Source organism: Nuphar pumila, chromosome 2, assembly GCF_984573655.1.
Source record: "Nuphar pumila chromosome 2, dmNupPumi1.hap1.1, whole genome shotgun sequence".
Classification (NCBI taxonomy): Eukaryota; Viridiplantae; Streptophyta; class Magnoliopsida; order Nymphaeales; family Nymphaeaceae; genus Nuphar; species Nuphar pumila.
Window position 1 is genome coordinate 147,408,597 of NC_143250.1, and position 20,279 is coordinate 147,428,875.

The window sequence follows — 20,279 nt, forward strand, 5'->3', positions numbered from 1 at the left end:
AAATTGCATCCAAGATTATGGTCGTTTGGATGCAGGCTATTCTCTCACGCATTATATCTCATAATCAATGAGCTTTTTTGAGGGGTCGCACTCAAGAGAGTATCCTCTTAGCTCATGAACTAATTGGTGGTGTCTAATCTTTTTTCTGCTTTTCAGTTTGCTTTTATTCCTAATAGAAGAGTTCAACAAGCATATATTTCGGCTTCAGAGGTCATTCACTCCATGCACGCGAGTCGGACTCCTTACTTCGTGTTGAAGCTTGATTTTAATAAAGCATATGATTCTGTGTACTGGCCTTTTCTGTCGCAAGTGGTGAATCACATGGGATTCGGTAGCCGTTTTTCCAGATGGGTGTCAGAGCTTATTACCAATGCACAAGCCATGGTGTCCATTAACGGGGTAAAGGGTGAGCAATTTTCTTTGCGGCGGGGCTTACGGTAGGGATGTCCGCTATCTCCGCTTTTGTTTAATACAGTGGCAGAAGGACTTGCAGTGATTCTTAGACGCGCGCAGACAATGGGCTTCTTACAGTCATTGGATATCCAAGGCTTTTCTGGTCATATTATACAATATGCAGACGATATGCTAGTTTTTGGAAGGGCTTCAATACAGCAGATGTTTCGCGTTAGGCTTATTCTCATGTTTTTTGCAGCGTTGTTTGGGCTGAAGCTAAATGAAAATAAGTGTTCGATCACGCTTCTGAATGGCGATCCGACCAGTCAAAATACGGTGGAAAAAATTTTCAACTGCGCAATAGGGCCGTTGCCGATCAAGTACTTGGGCCTCCCCCTACAAGTCAAGTCAACCTCTAAAACATCATGGGCACCCGTTGTTGACAAGGTGTGTCTTAAGCTCCAGTCTTGGCATGCAAGATATTTGTCTCTTGCGGGCAGAATTACTTTGATCAAGCATGTTTTGTCAGCAATTCCAGAATTTTTCATGTCGGTCTATGTCATGCCTGTCAATGTTGAGCACCAACTGAAGCGCGTCTTGTCAAGGTTTTTGTGGCGTGGTGTAAATGGACCTTATAAGAGGCACTTGGTGGGATGGGACTCCATCGTTATGCCAAAGACTATGGCTGGCTTAGGAATTTTTGCTTTGCGTAAAAGGAGTGTGGCATTGGCTGTGAAGCAGTGCTGGTTGGCTCATACGTCACAGGATGCATGCGCAAACTTCCTACGGCTAAAATATGGTCTAATCGATTCGCTTGCTGTTCGTCGGGGGGCTCGTGGACCATACACATCGCATTTGAGGAAAATGTGGTTTAGGGCATTGCGTTTGTTTCTTGACAGGGATTTGGACGTAGGGGTAGACGGATCTTGGCTTCAATGGGCAGTCTTGAATGCGGGAGTTTTCCAAGTCCACAAGGTCTACCGTTCTCTTCTGCCTTCAAGTCAGGGTTGGATCTTCAACAATGCTCTATGGGCGAAGGGACCATCTCCGAGGACCAAGGTATTGGCTTGGTTGATTCTTCATGACCGGATACAGACCCATAACAATATCAAGAGGATGGGTTTTCAGTTTCCCAGTTGGTGTGTTCTTTGTCGACAGGCTGAAGAAACTACACAACACCTTTTCTGGTCGTGTGAAGTGTTTCAAGAATTGTTTTCTAAAACTTGGAGGGCTCCATCAATTGTTGTGCGGGAGGGTTGCTTTGCGTTAGATCTTATCCTCGGCCCTGCTATAAGTAGACGCGAAAAGAAGTGGAGGACTATTTGGAGAGTTTGGTTGTTTACAGTGTGGTGGTTCATATGGATAGCCAGAAATGATGCTACTTTTCGGGATGTCCTGTTCAACCTTAACCGTTTGACCCATAGGGTCTTGGCTGATGTGTATGATATCTTACGCATATATCTCAAAGACCTGCCTCTGCCACAAACCGATCCTCATATAGATGTTTGTGGTCCTCTATGAGTGTTCTGCTTTGTGTTATTGGTGTTCTCATGTTATGCTGTTGTGTTTGTGCTTGTGGGTCTCAACGCTTTGTTGAGTTTCACTTTTAAGTAACGTTGATGGCTTTTCGGCTCTTAGCTCATGAACTAATTGACTCCCTTTTTAATTACAACATCCCTCAAAATTGACTTGTCTAAAGCCTATGACCTAGTGGACTGGGATTTCCTTAAAAAGGGTCTTCTCTTTCTAGGATTTCATGAATCATGGGTCAATCTTATCATGTATTCACTTCAGCCTCTTTTGTTGTCTTGATTAATGGCTCACCTGGGGATTGGTTTCATAATTCTCCCGGATTACATTAGGGTGACCCGCTTTCTCCTTATTTATTTGTCATTGTGATGGAGCTACTACATCAACGGATTCTTGCGGCAATTGATAAGGGGGAATTACTTGTTCCTAAGTTTCCTCATTGTTCGGCTCAAATTTCCTCTCTATTTTTTCGTGGATGATGCCTTGTTTGTGTGCAAAGCTCCTATCAGATCGATATTGAATTTTCTTAAGGAATTTCGAAAAATGTGGCAGGAATGCAAGTAAACCTTTCCAAATCTAAATTCATCCCGATCAGTATCTCATATAGTGAAGTTGCTCATTTGAATGGTGTACTTGATTGACTCTGAGAACCTTACAGATTAGCTATCTTGGTCTCCCGCTATTCTATAGCAATCTTTCTAGCGAACATTGCCAAGATATTATTGTTAAGATGGATACTAAATTGGCAGGTTGGAAATCATACTTATTATCTTATGCTGGACGAGTATGTTTGATAAGGCATGTTATCTCTACCCCACCCTTACACGGGATCCTAACATTTAAGATTCCAACTCAAGTCTTTTGAATGAACTAAGGAAGATATTTTGCAATTTTTTGTGGAATGGTAACGATTCCAATTAGGGATGACAGTGGACCGGGGGACAATGGGGTTCTGCCCCGCCTTGCCCCGTTTGGACCGGGGATGAAGGTTAAAATCTATCCCCGTGCGGAGATGAACTTACGCTTTTCCCCGCTCTGCCCCGTCCCAATCCCCGCCTAGCCCCACCCTGCCCCATCCCCAATCCTTTAAGGAATGACTATAGACTAAGGGGAAACGGGGCCCCGCCCCGCCTCGCCCCCGTTTGGACTCTGCCATCCCTAATTCTAATCAATCTTCATTTAATAAGGTGGGACCTATTGTGTAAACCAAGATTGGAAGGGGGAGTTGGCCTAAAACACCTTGGCGACATAAACAAATCTAATCTTGCCTTTTTTGGGCTCGTCTATTATCACTAAGGCTTCACTATGGAGTTGTTTTATGAAAAACAAGTATCTTCAAGTTAGAAATATTTGGTCCCTCAACCCAACAATCAGAGGATCATGGTCTTGGAGGGGTATTAAATGGGGATGGAATCTCATCTTTCATCATCAGTTGACTTGGAAGGTGGGCAATGGACAATATGTGAAGTTCTGGCGGGACCCTTGGTGTGAGCATATTCTATTCTAGAAGATGATCTCTCTCCAGCAGAGTTTGGAAGGACTTACCAGCATGTAGGTATCTGCTTGGCTTATGCTTATAAGCTCGCTCAAAATAATAATACTTTTTTGCAATAAGTTCCTTTTAGATGTCAACTTCAAGAATTACATCTATCCCAAACTAAGGACAAGCTTATATGGAAGAATCATCCTTCTCAGTTGATATCACATCATGCCCTTTGGCAGCAGATCAAGCAAAGCTACCCCCAAGAATCATGGCATAAAGCACTTTGTCAAAAGGACCATGTGTCACACACAGTTTGGATGACCTATTTGGCATGTGAAAATCGTCTGCCTACTCAAGATAGACTTATGTCTACGGGCATTCCTTGGGTTAACCGTTGTTACTTATCTAACTCTAGAGAAGGGACAATTGATCTCTTTATCTCTTATCCTATAGCTTCCATGCTATGGAGTTTTGTCTCTTCTAAATTTGCAACAACAAGAATCCTCTTTAAACAATTGGTGCTCGAATTTCAGTGGTGGTTCTCTAAGTCTTTTGAGTTTTACTGGTTAAGAAGATGTTGGCTCCAAGTCCTTCATCTAGTTGAGTAGAAACCATGGCAGGAATCACTTTAGACACAACGATAGCATTCATACTAAGGCACAAATGAAATTCAGCTTATGGTCCTTATGTTGAGAATTTTTATAAAAGAGAAGTCTTCTCTAGCCATTTGGTTAAATTTCCAGATATTGCCACATCCTTGGCCAACATTGAATATACAAGGAATTCATAATCAGATTGCCTCATCAGCAGTTGCTCTTGCCTTTGTGATTCAGAGGACCAATCGGGAGTTTATTGTGGCAGGAGCTTAGTGTATATCCCCAGATCGCCTCTTACCAGAAATTGAGATGTTGGATGATGCTCTAAGTCTTGCCTTTCCTAGGGATGCTAATATTATTATCTCTAGCAATAGTAAGCTTTTTAGAACTTGGTTTAGTCAACTTAGCGAGAGCAGAAGATCTGTTAGTAACAACTTCTCAACTCTAAATGAGCTTTCTCACAGGTGTTATGTCACTTGTTGTAAATCTTGTTTGGAGGTTTGTAAACTTTTGAAATCTGTTCCTCAGATGGGGGATCGTGTGGTTTGGTGCCAGCGGCCTCTGAATTTTGTCTGACTAACCCTCTTGTGAAGGAGGGAGCCTTAATTCCCCCAGTTCTGTTATGGAAAAAAAAAGTTAACAAGAGTGATACTTCTCAAGAAATTTTCCCCTTCTTTTTTGGGACTAGGGCAAGAATGAAGAAGACCATGAACATATCTAGCTAGTAGGGGTGTCAATGGGTAGGGTTTGACCCGGACCCAACCCATACTGAACCTGACAGGATCAGGGTTTGGTGATAAAGGAGGATGCCCACCTGAACTCCATGTCGAACCCAAAAGGTCCCCTAGTGTATGAAGCCGGGTATGGTTTGTGAAATTCCACACCACACCCGGATCCAAGCTGACTTCCAATTAAGATTAATGTAAAACACAAAAGACAAAAAAATTTATTTTGCCGAGTATGAACCAGGTCTGGTTCATGTAATTCTTATAGGACCTGAGTATGGATTTTCTTATGGTGGGACTGATCGGACCCAATACCAGCACCTCAAAGTCAAATCCGGGTTTAGACACACCTGGGTCCAAACCACCTCCAACCCATTGACACCCCTACTAGCTAGATACATCAAATATATCCTGATTGGGGTATTCTTGGATCATTATCTGGGAATGTAAATGATTAGGATTCAGGTCAGTTGTTGCCAATACGAGATCCAATTAATTTGGTATCGGTTAATCGGTGTCAAATTCAGACTGGGATGAAGATAAAGTAAATACCGAATCCAATTATTTACATGCAATCACATTCAGATACCCGTTTGAATCGGATATGGATATCCATCAGATTAAGTTAAGGAATCTTATACTTAATCTGAATCTGATTATCAATTGGATTTGGTTTTCTTTACCAAATCGGATTTGGAGTTGAATTCAGGTCAGCTGTCAAATATTATGAGCCGTTACCATCACTGAGTCATCATCCCATAACCTCCCATCTGTGGGTGTCGATGAACTGGCCTTGTGCCCGAGAGAATAGGTTAATTGTGCTAATTAATTAGTAATCACAAGATAAGTCAGGATGTTTATAGACCACACCCAGATCTGATGTGGGCTCTGGTCAAGATCCATTCAATTTGGTGTAAATATTTTCTAAAAATTAAGGGTTTTACCCAACTAATGGTTCTTGTATTTTAATTGGATCTGGATATCCTTACCAAATCCAACTAAACTCACATTTGGGCCAGTTTGATTTCTGGCCCAATTCCCGACCATTTACACCCCCAAGTTGTCAGCCGTAGGTAGGGATGGCAGTGGACCGGGGGGATACCGGGGCCCACCTCACCCCCGTTTGGACCGGGGATGAAGGGCATGAAACGGGGATGAAGGTTAAAATCTATCCCCGTGCAGGGATGGAGGAGACGCCTTCCCCCGCCCCGTCCCCAATCCTTTAAGGAATGACTATAGACTGAGGGGAAACGAAGCCCCGCCCCACCTCACCCCCATTTGGACCGGGGATGGAGGCCGGGGTGGAGGTTAAAATCCATCCCCGTGCGGGGATGGAGGCGGGGATGAAGGTTCAGATTTTGAAATGGGGTGGGGGTGGAGACCTTGTCCCCCGCCCCGGTCCACTGCCATCCCTAGCCGTAGGCACCATGGATCAATATACCATCGGTTGGCTCCAATGTGATAGTTAGATTGGTGGGCAATCTCAATGGAGGTTTGTACAATTCAAATCCTACAGTGAGTCCATGTTAGAAATGGTGTCTTCCTATCCTATTCTTGAACTCGTGTTAAGTGTCGGATAGTACGGTGTCTCTGTGACAGTTGAAAAATGAGAAGCATCCACAGGTAAGTTTTTTACTGAATTTGCACATGGAGCTTAAGAAATAAGCATGAATGAGTTATATTTGATTAGCCAACTAAATGGCAGCTTATATCGAGCATCCAGTATTACCTAATGTAAACTATGGTTATGATTAACCAATAACCACAGTAAGCCCCAGATTTGATACACTATCTTACTGACGATAAACCAGATTGATTACTGAAAAGCCCCAGAGTAAGCCCCAGATGTGCTATATTTTTTTTTCCTGAGACCTTATATTACTCAAGATTTTGGGAATGATTAGTTATAGCGATCATAGACATGAAGTGTGTACCATTACAATATTTGTGGATCAGACTTCTGTAAAGTAGGTGGTAAACAGAAAACTATTTTAAAGATTCGATAGCTTTAGGCGATACTAGTTGGGAGGATTCTTTCCCCACTCATTCCACAAGAATAACTAAAATGCACCAGAAGCCATTTCAATGTGCTGCCAGTGTTGTCTGCAGAGGGAAGTATCTACAAATTTTATAGGTTGATCATCTGTTAAGTGAAATGAATTATGCAAAAGGAAATTATAGATACCTGATCTGTTTCACGCACTAACTCTTCAATAGCTTTTCTAAATGCTTCATCCAAAATATAGTGACAACTATATGTTGTCACAGGAAGATAGCCACTCTGAATCTTATGTTCTCCTTGAGCTCCAGCCTCTACTGTAGCTAGATTCATCTCAATAGCAACTTCTATTGCCTGTAACATTTTTCAAATGTTACAATAAAAAAAACATTTTTCAAATGTTAACAACACTCCAAACCAACAGGCATTGAGAAAAACCATTATCATGAAAAACAGATGCATCTTTAACCAAAACACTATTTTTGTTTGTTATCCACACTTCAGTTAGCCAAACTGCTATAAATTTATTAAAAGGAAAAAGAAAGAGAAGAGAAAATTTAAAAAGACGAATATTTACTGAAATTTACAGGAATCATGCATCAGTGTACTTTAATTGTAGATTTTTCGGGAAGGAGGAAAAGGTCTGATTCATAGTTACCAGAAGCACCTCCCTAAGGGGGGAAGCTCACTTCTAAAGCAGAAAGCGCCACACTTCCCCAAAAAGAGGGAAGCATGGGGGGAAACTCGCTTTCCATTTGAGGGAAGCGTGCTTGCCACTCGCTTCTCAAATCACTTCCCCCTCGCTTCCATTTCGTTTCTCAGTCATTTCCCTTTTGCTTCCCCCTTGTTTTTTATGTTATTATTTATTTTTTTCGCTTCCCACTCGTTTCCCTTTTGTTTTCCCCTTGTTACCTTTGTGTTTCCTTTTCACTTCTCATACACTTCCACAATCTTTTCCAAAACAAATCCAGCTTCACGCTTCATACTACTTTTTAACACTCGCTTTCCTGCTTCCGCTTCACGCATCGCTTCCTAGTAGCTATGGTCTGATTTATGGGAAATGCGTGTTCATGTAAGGCAGCTTCCTCTATCACTTAATGTTATTTTGCAATAAGGACATAATTTTTCCACAGAATTCATCTACTCCTTGTGTGATTTTGTGCAATGACATAATTGTTCTAGGACTTCTGAGTCCTGAACAGTTTAAATGCAAGCAAATATTCTTTAACAATAGCTTAGTTCTCAATTTAGTGGATGATTATTGCCTGATTATTCAAGTACCCTCTCAATGTTGCACACATCACCTCAATCAAATTTACCGGAAAACTTCTTGTAACTTATTGTTGCTAGATTAATACCTGATAATAACAAGCTTCAAAGTGCAAACTTGGATAGTATGCATCAGGGAGGCAAACCCATAACCGACCAAATAAAGTATCGTCTCCAATAAGATTAAGGGCTCCTGCAACAAGTTCACCCTCATCTTCAGCAACAAGTAATACATTGTCTCCCAACCTTGATCCCATCATGGTGTGAAAGAAGTCCCTCGTAAGAAAAGCTCTTCCCCACCTACAAGCACCCCAGTCAGAGATATAGGAAAGAAAAAAACTATAATTGTTAACACGCATGCTCACCACCTAATATATACATGAGGCAAAAAGTTACCTGTCATCACAAGCCACTTTTAATCAAGGTAAAATGGAAATGGTACAACATTGAGATGCTGAATGAATGAAGATAGAAGTTCAGACAAACCCCATTTCTAGAGGATTACATAGTATATCAGTTCCACCAGCTCTTGGAAGATGACAATCTTCTTGTCCCAGAATGAGGTTTCCATCTACGTTACAGGGACACATCTGGAAGGCCCATGTACCCATGTCGACACGCCTGGACACAGGTATGGGTACCAGGTGCAGATCGGGTACATGCTGGATCTGGATCAGGTCGGGTCCATCAGGACCCAACCCAAATATCAAACTTTCCGTTTTTTTTTGTTTGACAGTCGATCAAAGTGCAGGGTGAAAGAAGAAGAAGAAGAAGAAAGAGGAGGAAAAAAGGAAGAAGAAAAAGAACAAAGAGGAGAAGGAAGAAGAAAGACGAAGAGCAAGAGGAGGAAGAATAGGGAGAGAGAGACAGTACCGTTCTTCTTTTCAGCATTACCTTCTTGAATGAGTCAACCAGTGAGCGAGCGAGCGAGAGAGAGATGTTTTCGTCCACTCCCCCTTACGTGTCCACCCCCAGCTCACGTAAACAAAAAAAAAAATCATCCCCCCTCCCCCCTCAATTCCAAAAATTTCAAATCAACCCCCTAATCATTTAACATAAAAACCTTTGTACCCAGATTTTTTTTTTTCAAATCTTTGATATGGACCTTAATATCAATCCATATCTGATCAAAATTTAACTGTCACATGGGTACGGGTGCATGTATGAAGGGTACGACACGGCAAAATAAAAAAATATGAGTACGGAAACAATGGCTATATATATATATATATATAGCCGTATCCCCATACTTGCATTTTTTGAAATTGCTATGTTGTACCCTCCATACCCGCACTATCTGGTTGCATGTCTTCCATGCCTTTGGTGAAGTACCACCGTGTGATGATGACTGACTGTACTCTTATGCTATGAATGTTCCTTGATGCTTCTGGTTCTGTTGTCATTTATCTGATTAATAGGATCAGATTTGGCTATGAGAAGACCCTCTTCTATGAAATAATCACTATGGTCTTTTTTCACCATAATTAAAACTCTCCTTAATAAGGGTCATAAAGATAAGAATCCATTAATATTTTCCTTGGTCATACTGAAAACATAAAGGCTATCAACGTTGTGAACCTACAACATAGAAACTGCCAGTTGCTCATTATGTTTAATTTTCTAAGCATACTACCTTTTCATTGATTGTTCATAGAAACTGTGGCTTTCTCATTATATTTGATCTTCTAAGGAATGCCTTTTTCATTGGTTACCCCAGCTTCATCCAAGTCAAACTTTCCGATGCCAAAATTGTACACCAGTAGCCACTCCTTATTTGCCACCTTTGACCTTCCACCGATAGCACTTGCAGCTCTTGTTATATTCCACATTTTGGAACTTGTCCCCACTGATCATATTCTGGAACTTTTCATTCTAGCATCACCCGGACTTTCCCAACTTGTAACTTTTTTGCACTTTGCCACCCGCCCAGTTACCAGGTACCCTTTGTTACTTGTCACTTGCATTTTCTCCTCCTTGGCATCAGCCACCCTTTATCCACTCTCTCTCTCTCCCTCATTTATCACTCTTGAGGACACACTTTTTCTGTTTGGAACTTGCAGGTCTCCGTCAGTATTCTTTTGGCACTTTCTACCCTTTGGCATTTGCAATTGCAACCCTTAGGGATCCATTAACCACACCTTTAGTATTTTGCTACACTTTTGCTATTTCCCAATCATTATCTGACATGCTAGTGGTGAGAGTGGTTTTCTCACCACAAATCAACAATTGTAAGTCTAACATAAATATTAAATAGAAAATCTGGGTCTTTCATTGCACATAAAAAATCTCAGATGAAAAATACAGCAATGAACAACATTGGCAAGTACCCATAAGAAAGGAATAAGCAAGCATCCAAGATAAAAGAGACTTCAAGTAAGGTCATGCATATGCACACAGACGAAATAAAAATGTCATTAAACGAAATTCTTGATGCAAGAAAAGGAGAAGTATAAGCAACTAATGCATAAGAGCTTCATGAAACAGCAAAAGTATTACACAATAAATTCAAATTATTTAGCTTAACTTGTTATCTGTAGTGTTCTTGTAGAATTTGTAGAATGAATCCCAATGTTTAGCCTGCCATCAAGATAACATGCATAAGATTTCATAATTATTACTGGTCTCCAAAAAAAAAAAGAAGAAACAGAACTTTCAATAAGGAACACTGAGGTTTCTAAATCAAATAAATCTACAATTTAGAACTCCAACTGATATAAAATTGAAAAAAAAAACAGCACAGAGTTCAACATGAACACACAAATGAAGATGGTAAAAGAACACCCTGTAAGGAAACGGCTTGAAAAACATTAGGTTCAATAATGAACCAATACACATGCACATGAAGTGCGGATATAACCTCTAATGGGGAAAACACAAGCACATAATGTGCTAACACATAAACCCACGAAAGGGGGCAAAAATGCCTATAAGGCATAAGTTAACATTATTGAAGAGAAGTAGGGTGTAACACCCATTACAATGGAGCAAAAGCTCCTCCAAGAAGTAGTAAATACAGAGGGGAAAGCCCCTATTTATGCACAAAGAAGAGAGGAAAATGAGAGGCCAAAAGGGGCTCCCCATAGAGACGTTGGGAGCCCCCAACGATCACATTTGTGACCGTTGGAGGCCCCAACGAATCTATGCGGGGCCCCCACTTGCGTGAAATAAAAAAACAAAAAAATATAAAAAATAAAATATAAACTAATTCTAAAAAATGAATAGTTGTTTTCTAAAAACTATATAGCAAATGCAAAAAGACAGAAATACCCCTATCGGGTATTGCACACATATATGTATATATTTATATATATATACATATATGTGTACGAGTACACATATTTTAACACCCCCCCTCAATCTTTGCGGGGAAAAAACCCAAAAGTTTGGAAAAACAAAAGAAAGTCTTGAAAAGGAATCCAATTCTTCAAAAGTCTTCAAGGGAAAACTCCATCTTCATGACATCTTCAACATATGCTTTCACATGTAAGTCTTCAAAAACAAATGTTTTTATTGGCAATCATCCCCATAGTACCTCTATTGATCGAATCCATGATGTATCTAAGGTACCACATCTTAGCGATCCTGTAGAGAAAAAAAAAACAAACCAAGAGAAGACTCAAAGTATACAAGAAAAATAAATATTCTAACCCAAGAATTGCAACAATAATATATTAACAACTAAGAGTGGTTTTAAACATGATAGTAACAACTTTTCAAATCATTAGATAAGAGGCAGCATTCCTTAAGGATGACGGTAAATCATGATTTACTAATATGAAATATGTCTATTAAGAGACATTTAAAACAAAATCCAAAAGAAAGATATCTAAATGAAAGATTATAATAGGATAATCATTTCAATACCATGTGAAAAAGTCTTCAAGAAAAACAATGTATAATGTCTTCAAAGAGACAATGCATATGAAGTGCACCAACTTCCACAAATCGTTTTGCACAAAGGCCCAATAAGTACTCAAAGGAATTTATCAATACTTGAAAGGAAGAAGTGTGGGCACAAAAGAACACGGATACAAATGTCCAAAGGCATGACGAATATGAACTTCAATAAGGGGGGCTTTATAAAAGCATATTTAACACACATAGATCAACAATAGAGTTTTTCACATCTTTAGGGAGAAGATCTATGTCAAACAAATGTCATATATAAGAAGCATGATTTGACTAAGTATATTAAAACATCCACCCAAGATTCAAGAGTGAATGTTATTTGAGTAGAGAACCTTATATATTTAGGAACATCTCACTCAAATGATGGCAATTCTAAAAACTCATTTTGCATATCAAATACAAAGGTGGTCAAAACCATAAGCACTTAGTATGTAGATTAAATGCCAAAAAATGAATTTGATTTTAAAACATGCATATTAATGATATTATTCACTTGTATCTTTAAAAGACAAAATATGAATGAAATTTCACAAATTTCAACAATAGTTCATCCACTACAAGCAACTACATCATTAGTCCTCCAAAACCCACAAATCAAGTATATAAGCTACTAGAACAAGAACATAATAATAATGTCATTAAAGGCCAAATGACACACACAAAGGTGTGTATAAACACCTCTTGTCTACATGTAATAATACATTAAATGAGTGCATCAACGATAAGAACAAGAGAATACACGCCAACATGGACCAAAAGCATCTCTTGTCCACGTAAAAATATACTCAAGATCAAGTATGTTCAACTACTAGAACAAGAGTATCAAGTCAACCATGGGCTAAAACACAATACATCTCTTGTCTACATAAAATGACACTTGAAATGAGTGAAAGAAGCCAACCATGGGCATATATCTCAGCGACTAGAACAATGACACAAATGCCAACATGGACTAAAATCGCACACCATGGTGTGAATCAACGTGTCTTGTCTACATATAATAACACTCAAGACAAGTGTGTTCAGTTACTAGACCAAGAGAACAAAGCCAACAAAGGGCTACCAATACACAAAAGTGTAATAATATGTTTTGTCTACATATGATGACACTTAGACAAGAGGTATAAAAGAAGAAGACTTTTGAGACAATAAAACTTGTAATGACAAACATATAGATAAAACCTTGAATATAACCAATAGAACAATATTTTTGAAAATAAATACGTGCACATGCGCACAACAATAACACTTGAAACACTTGTGCACAAAAAACACAAAACACGAACTCATAAATGTGCAAATGTATTCATAAGATTCATAAACAACAAAAGGCTGGGCAATAGTCCCAAAATCCTTGGTTTTAATATACCTTAAAACATTTAAGGTTTCAAACACCATATATCCATCACATTTATATACAAATAAGAGCATCCATAAGATCAATGGCCAAAATAAAGGGAAAACGAGTGACACACTCATAATTAGAGATCATATAACAAATCATTTTAGAGTCCCAAGGTGCCCATAACCCACCTCAACAACCATCTTTAATATGGCAAGTGGACAATCTAAAATGTCATAACACAAGGTGCCCATAACTCACCTCAATGATCAACTCTAATATAACAATAAGGCCATAAATAAAGGATTGATGCATTATATAACTTGTGATGGATAAAAACAAATGCCATAAAAAGGCAATGAACACTTAGGGAAATCATTTTTCAAATATGTGATTTTACAAAGAAGGCTGATTCAAAGGTCCAACATAATTAATCACAACAATATGCCTTATAACAATAATTTTGCATAAACACGAAATTATGTTCAATCATGATCATTATCAAAAGACTTAATAAACACAACATGAAATATTTAAGCAATGTCATGTGTGAGAACAGATTTGGAATAATCCAAGAATCAAATCAAGCCTTTATAAATTACAATTATATGCATACCAAGATGTAAAATAGCAATAATCTTAAATGAGCAAATTTAAGACATGTAACAAGATATTGCGGAAGCATTTACAACGATAAAAGAAACAATCTCACAAGTCCACTAAGGGACAAAACAAGTCTTAAAGAAGGCAATATAAACATTTCTTTATAGAAAAGAGAGAGAGAGAGAGCTCTCAAGCATACATAAAGATGGTAATATTTAAAAAGTCTCATAAAAACCAATATTGTTATTTAAAAGAAGCTTATAACAATCATGAAATCTTCTCAAAGAGTATATACTCATAAGAAGATTCACAAGGATCAAAAGACCTCTTAAAGAGAGATCCAACAAAAAAAGATCCCCAAATGAGGGTACATACGAAAGGAAGAGAGAAAACTTTATTAAAGTGGAGAAAATCCCAAAAAAGAATAATAGGAATGCATTACGGCATAAATCTACAAAAAAAAAATATATGACTTAATAGATTATAACCAACTCCTAATGTAATAAATATGCAACATTAATGAAGGCCATAAATCTTATAATAAAACATATTCTTGACATTGAATTGAAGAATGTAAAGAGAATAACCATATTTCATGAGATCAAAAAACTTAATTCAACCGGTATTATAAAAATGCCTTCTTAATCAAATATTGCTCATATGAAAAAGAACTCATTAGGTAGGAAAATAAAAAATTAATAAGAAATTTTTCATAGTTAATATATGTCAATCATTTTTCAAAGACACATGATATTACGAAAGGCCTTATATAGGATATTTTAGAGGATAAACACATATATTTAATATGAACCAACAATTATGATGAGAGTATGTGAGAAATGCTACATATCTCACAAACATTTTACTTTTAACATAACTTTCTTAAAAGACTTGTTTTTCAAGAAAAGACATACGAAAGAGAATAATATACGAAAAAAAAAGTTTAATGGAATGTTAAGAACCCAAACTCATAATGACAAGGAAAACACATATGCAAAACATATCTAATTCTTCATAATGCACAATGCTTAAAGAAATGTAATGCATACCAAATAATTTTAAGAGACAAAAGAGAGAAATGAGAACTTCACCATTTTTCTTTAAAATTTCTTGAATAGCACGCTTCCCAATGCAACAAAGAGCAACTTGATCCCAACCTTGATCTGATACCATGTAAGGAAACAGCTTGAAAAACATTAGGTTCAATAATGAACCAATACACATGCACATGAAGTGCGGATATATCCACTAATGGGGAAAACACAAGCACATAATGTGCTAACACATAAACCCACGAAATGGGCAAAAATGCCTATAAGGCATAAGTTAACATTATTGAAGAGAAGAAGAGTGTAACACCCATTACAATGGAGCAAAAGCTCCTCCAAGAAGTAGTAAATACAAAGGGGAAAGCCCTTATTTATGCACAAAGAAGAGAGAAAAAGGAGAGGCCAAAAGGGGCTCCCCATAGAGACGTTGGGAGCCCCCAACAGTCACATTTGTGACCGTTGGAGGCCCCAACGAATCTATGTGGGGCCCCCACTTGCGTGAAATAAAAAAACAAAAAAATATAAAAAATAAAATATAAACTAATTCAAAAAAATGAATAGTTGTTTTCTAAAAACAACTATATAGCAAATGCACAAAGACAGAAATACCCCTATCGAGTATTGCACACATATATGTATATGTGTATATATATATATATACATATATGTGTACGGGTACACATATTTTAACACACCCCACGTTTTTTTTTTGAGAAAAGAAAACACCACACTTAATCCTCAAATAGAAGAGATGTAAGCATTAAAATTATTTCAATGATAACTACAAAAAGAATTTTTTAGATGAACGGGCCACAAGTGATTACTCCCCTTTCTTTTCATTTTGTATAGATGAAAAAACTGATTTGATTTCACATCATTCAATAATTTTCCTTTCTCTTTCTATTTACAATGACGAAGAATATACATATCACTATATTTATTTAGTTTCCTACTCCTTCCAAGCACGGAATAACCCCAAGGAGTTGTGCATTTTTTTAGCAATTGGAGCCCTCCTTCCACCACCTCCATGGGGATGGTCTGTAGGGTGCATAACTACTTCTCTTACTATAGGACACTTAGGCAACATTTAGATCGGACTCTACCCAAACCTTTTTGGTTCACCCTAGCATTACCCACTTGGCAACTAATGAAAAGCAATGTTGTAAGTATCGTACAGTATGGTAAGACACGGTACAATACATAACATTACTATGGGCAAAAGTGATATGATACACATTCATATCACGATATGAGTGCGTATTGTACTATACAACTATGTATCGTGTTGTATCATACGATAGAGGGTGTATCGTACAATACACCTTCAACACACTTTAAATAAGGCCGAAACTTATTTTTTATTTTTTGGGTTTTAAGCACCTCTTGAGGGTCGACTTCCTCATCTGTGTAGATGTCATTAGAGAGCTATCCACACACCCTAGGAGTTGTGACAACGATTTGGTGGCCGATGCGTGCCCAAGGGAAAGGATTTTTGTGGTTTGCTCAAGAGTGCATTTCTACCATTTTTTCACTCAAGGAAGTGGGTTAATGAAAAAAAACTCTATTATGAGTAAAATTACAAAACTAAATTTCCGCTTCAGGGCTCATGTTGTCGAACCCCCACCTTACGGGCAGGGATCCGCTGCCCCCCTACAACCCCCTGCTAACTTACCGTGAAATTTGATTCACAAAAATTAGATATTTATATCAAGGTAGAAATCAGGCTCCACACTCCTCCAACAAAGATGACATCAGATGATGCGACATGACAATGAGGCACACAAGTAATGAGTGAAAACTGATTGCAACTATTGCCATAATATTTTTGTTTATTTAATATGAAAGTATGAGTCTTGTGGCATGTGCTTAATTGCAATATATTTAATATTTTGCATTGCTCTTGTGAGATAATTGATGTCTGATGATGTCTTATGCAGCTCATAGAGAGATAAATGCTTCATATGTGATTTTATGGTTATATTTTGTGAATCCATCATTGTTTCATGTGTTAAGATTTTTTTAGATTTTTTGCTATTTTTTCTGATTTTTATGATTCTTTAGAATTTTTAGAATATTTTTATTAAAAATTATGATTTTTTATGATACAATACGATACATATTTTATTTTGGGCTTGACTGATATGGGTAACGATACGATACTTACAAGATTGATGAAAAGTAGCAAGTTGCAAATTTGGCATCAAGTACATTGCAACAATTCATGAACTCCACCCAATTTCCAAACAATCCATGAGGACATTAAAGAAAAAATTCAAGTTCACAAGGAGGCCAAACTGGCAGGCTCGCAACTCTGGGATACCAAACATATATGCAAGCCAGAAATAGTATAGAATATCTAAGTATTAATGTCCATTTCGTTTTTGTAGCCAATTTACATTAATATCTTTATTTCATCACCCCGAAGATATTTCATTTTTAAATTCTGAGATGAAATCTGCAATGAACAAAATTAAATTAGATATGCTAGAAATAGGAGCAACAACAAAAAAGGGTCATGAGCATCTCAGGCAGAAGTTTTGACCACACTCGTGGATATGCACCAGAATGGTTCAAACAAGCTTCTTCCAGTTTATGATGATCCATTGGACTCAATCATACAAACATCATAATGGACTCAAAATAACCTAAATAAGGGAATCCATCAAAGCATGGGCAGAATGGTAGAAAATACATATTTTTGTGGCACTAACAGGAGGGTGAAGTAGTTATTAATGCTATGGTAATAACAAAATGAATAAAAACTATAATTATGCTGAACCCATTACAAAAGTCAAGTTAACCGAGCTTCTAGACCAGACCTAAATCTAGACTATGATTTGCTTAAATGATCTCAACAATCCATTTCTGCCAATTTCCACCTTTTTATGTATCTGAGTTACAAAATCACATTGTTGAGCACAAAAGCAACAAGGTAGGTTCACCTTTTTGCGCTCTTGGCGTATGTTTTTCCTTTTGCTTTGTTTCATGTCCATCAAGAACTCATCAAAACTACAAAGAAAAAAAAAATAAAGGTTTCATGATAGCAGAGGGAACAATGCTTATATAAATTATTCAAAAATGCAAAGCAAAGACACTTTTCAAAACATGGATGTGTGTGTGTGTGCACATTGATGCTACAATAAAGGAACTAAGGTGCACGTCTGAAACACAAGGCAATGCCGCGAGCATTAAATATATAGGTAATTGAAAACCCAGACGATATCCATGCAGCCAAAATGCATGATCACTGTTATCCTGCATATGTAAACACCATTTTTGGTGAACCTAGTTTATCACAACAGAATACTTGGCTGTCTTACGCATCAATCTCATAGTGGAACATAGATAAGGGATAAAAAGTCTCACCTTTTATAATTATGGTTTTTCCAATGGTACTGCACTCTTATTCATTGTAGGAATCCATCCTTCTTCATTTCATGCCACTCTTTTTCAGATGGAAAGGTCACATGCAGTGATGAAACCTGCAGCTAAAATAATACAAAACAGTCATATCACATCTACTGGAAAGATATGACAGCAGCAGGTATGACCATTTGCATTTTCAACAAATACCAGTGTTGTATAAGAAAACGAAGTGATAGGCACAACAATAAAAACCAGAGCAACATAATTTTAGTAAGCCTCATACAACTAAAAAGTATTTTTACTATGCAGGATCACACATGAAAATAAGGAGGTAAAGCTTAGCCTTTTATAGGTTAACGATTTCACAAACCATCATCCAAAAAACTGGAAACCAAAATGCATACGCTAATTTCTGGAAGCATTGAAAGCGCACATATGCAAGACACCATAAAGACAAATTTTGAAAAAATACCAACAATAATTAAATTTATATAGAAGCTTGAGATTTTTTGATAATTGCTAACAGCAGCCAAGAAGTAACATGGAAAAACTCAATAACATAGAGTATAATCAGAGACACCAGTATAGAAGTATATTTCTGCAGATATAGTCTTCAGCAAAACAAAGCAACAAGCAGAATGTTAGAAAAGATATATTTTTCCTCAATCAAATACCTTATCAGCTAGAGCCTTCATTGTAGTAATAAATTTGGCAAAGATTTGATCCTTGCACCAAGTATTTCGGACTAATATTGGCTGACCTGTTACTAACTTACTGGTGTAAATGGTACACAACATTGTAACTTTGGATAATAATCAACACCATATCTGCAGTAAGCATCAGCCCATGAATAGTCAAAAACAAATTCTCCATATGAGTGGCTGAAAATTCCAATGAAGATATATTAGCACCATTTTAAAAAAACTTCATGAATTTAGAATATGGAAAACGAAAAAGTCAAGCATGTTATAAAGGAAAATTTTGTGATATGTGGCTCTCAAACCTTTTAAGATAGAGAAGGGCAACACCTAAGATATTCTTATGCTGATCTCTAGCAACTATGTGCAGAGGTAACCATCCTTTATCCTGAAGTAGATAAATCACAATTACTGTAAAAACCTCCTGTTCATGACGCAATCATGCTAGCAACATCAAACTACACCAAGCCAACCTGGTACCAGGAGAAGTCATTGAAGTTTATCATCTTAACAACGGATGCCATTGTGTAAACTGCAAGCTTTTACTGAAATTGACAATTGTATTGAGACACAAAGGTATAAACTCTGGCATTCGTATCACACCAAAAAACAAGCAGAAATTCTTAGCAGGTTTCACACTGTCAATTAGGTTATACACAAGAGGTCAATGTGGGAACTTTCTAATTGGTTGCATTTTCAGATATCGCTCTTCCTATGACTTCCACTCAGTGATCTAATTTTCTATAAGCATCGGCATTCATCAGCCATACAGAATTGCATTGGATACAAGTATCAACTATCATATCTTATAGTAAATTTGTGGATGAAGCAATCGATTAAGACAAAGCCAAATTTACTACTACAAAAATTTTGCCAATAAATTACATGATGCCACCGTGTTGATTGCATTCAGATCAACGCAACAGACGTTGGACCTTGCCCAAGCAGAATTTCATTTTCCACATTTCATGGCAAAAGATCTAGAGAAGAAAGCCATGCTTGACAAGGACATTGTCCTTGTTGCTCCAATGGGGAAAAAATGGAAAAGCCCGCATTCTTTTACCTTCCTTCATTGTTATCATGCGAATGTGTTGAACCTTACCAATACAAAAGGTACCGTTGGCCATGCTGTGTTCTCACACGGTCAGTTTGATCTAACTAGTCACGCACTTCAACACAGAACGATACTAAAATGCCATGAAGCAAGCAAGCCAATCCAATTCTTGGGTTTCCACCCTCTTCTTGGGTCTCCAGAAAACCGCGTAAATTCTACCAAATCGAGCTCCTTTGCCTCGGAAATTTTGTGGGTGAATGATT

At 37.6% G+C, this 20,279-nt stretch overlaps 1 pseudogene; it reads right to left on the minus strand.

Moving 5' to 3' along the window:
* Window positions 1-6,615: 6,615 nt before the first annotated feature.
* Window positions 6,616-19,486, minus strand: LOC149847565 (uncharacterized; annotated as a pseudogene).
* Between the last annotated feature and the right edge of the window lie 793 nt (window positions 19,487-20,279).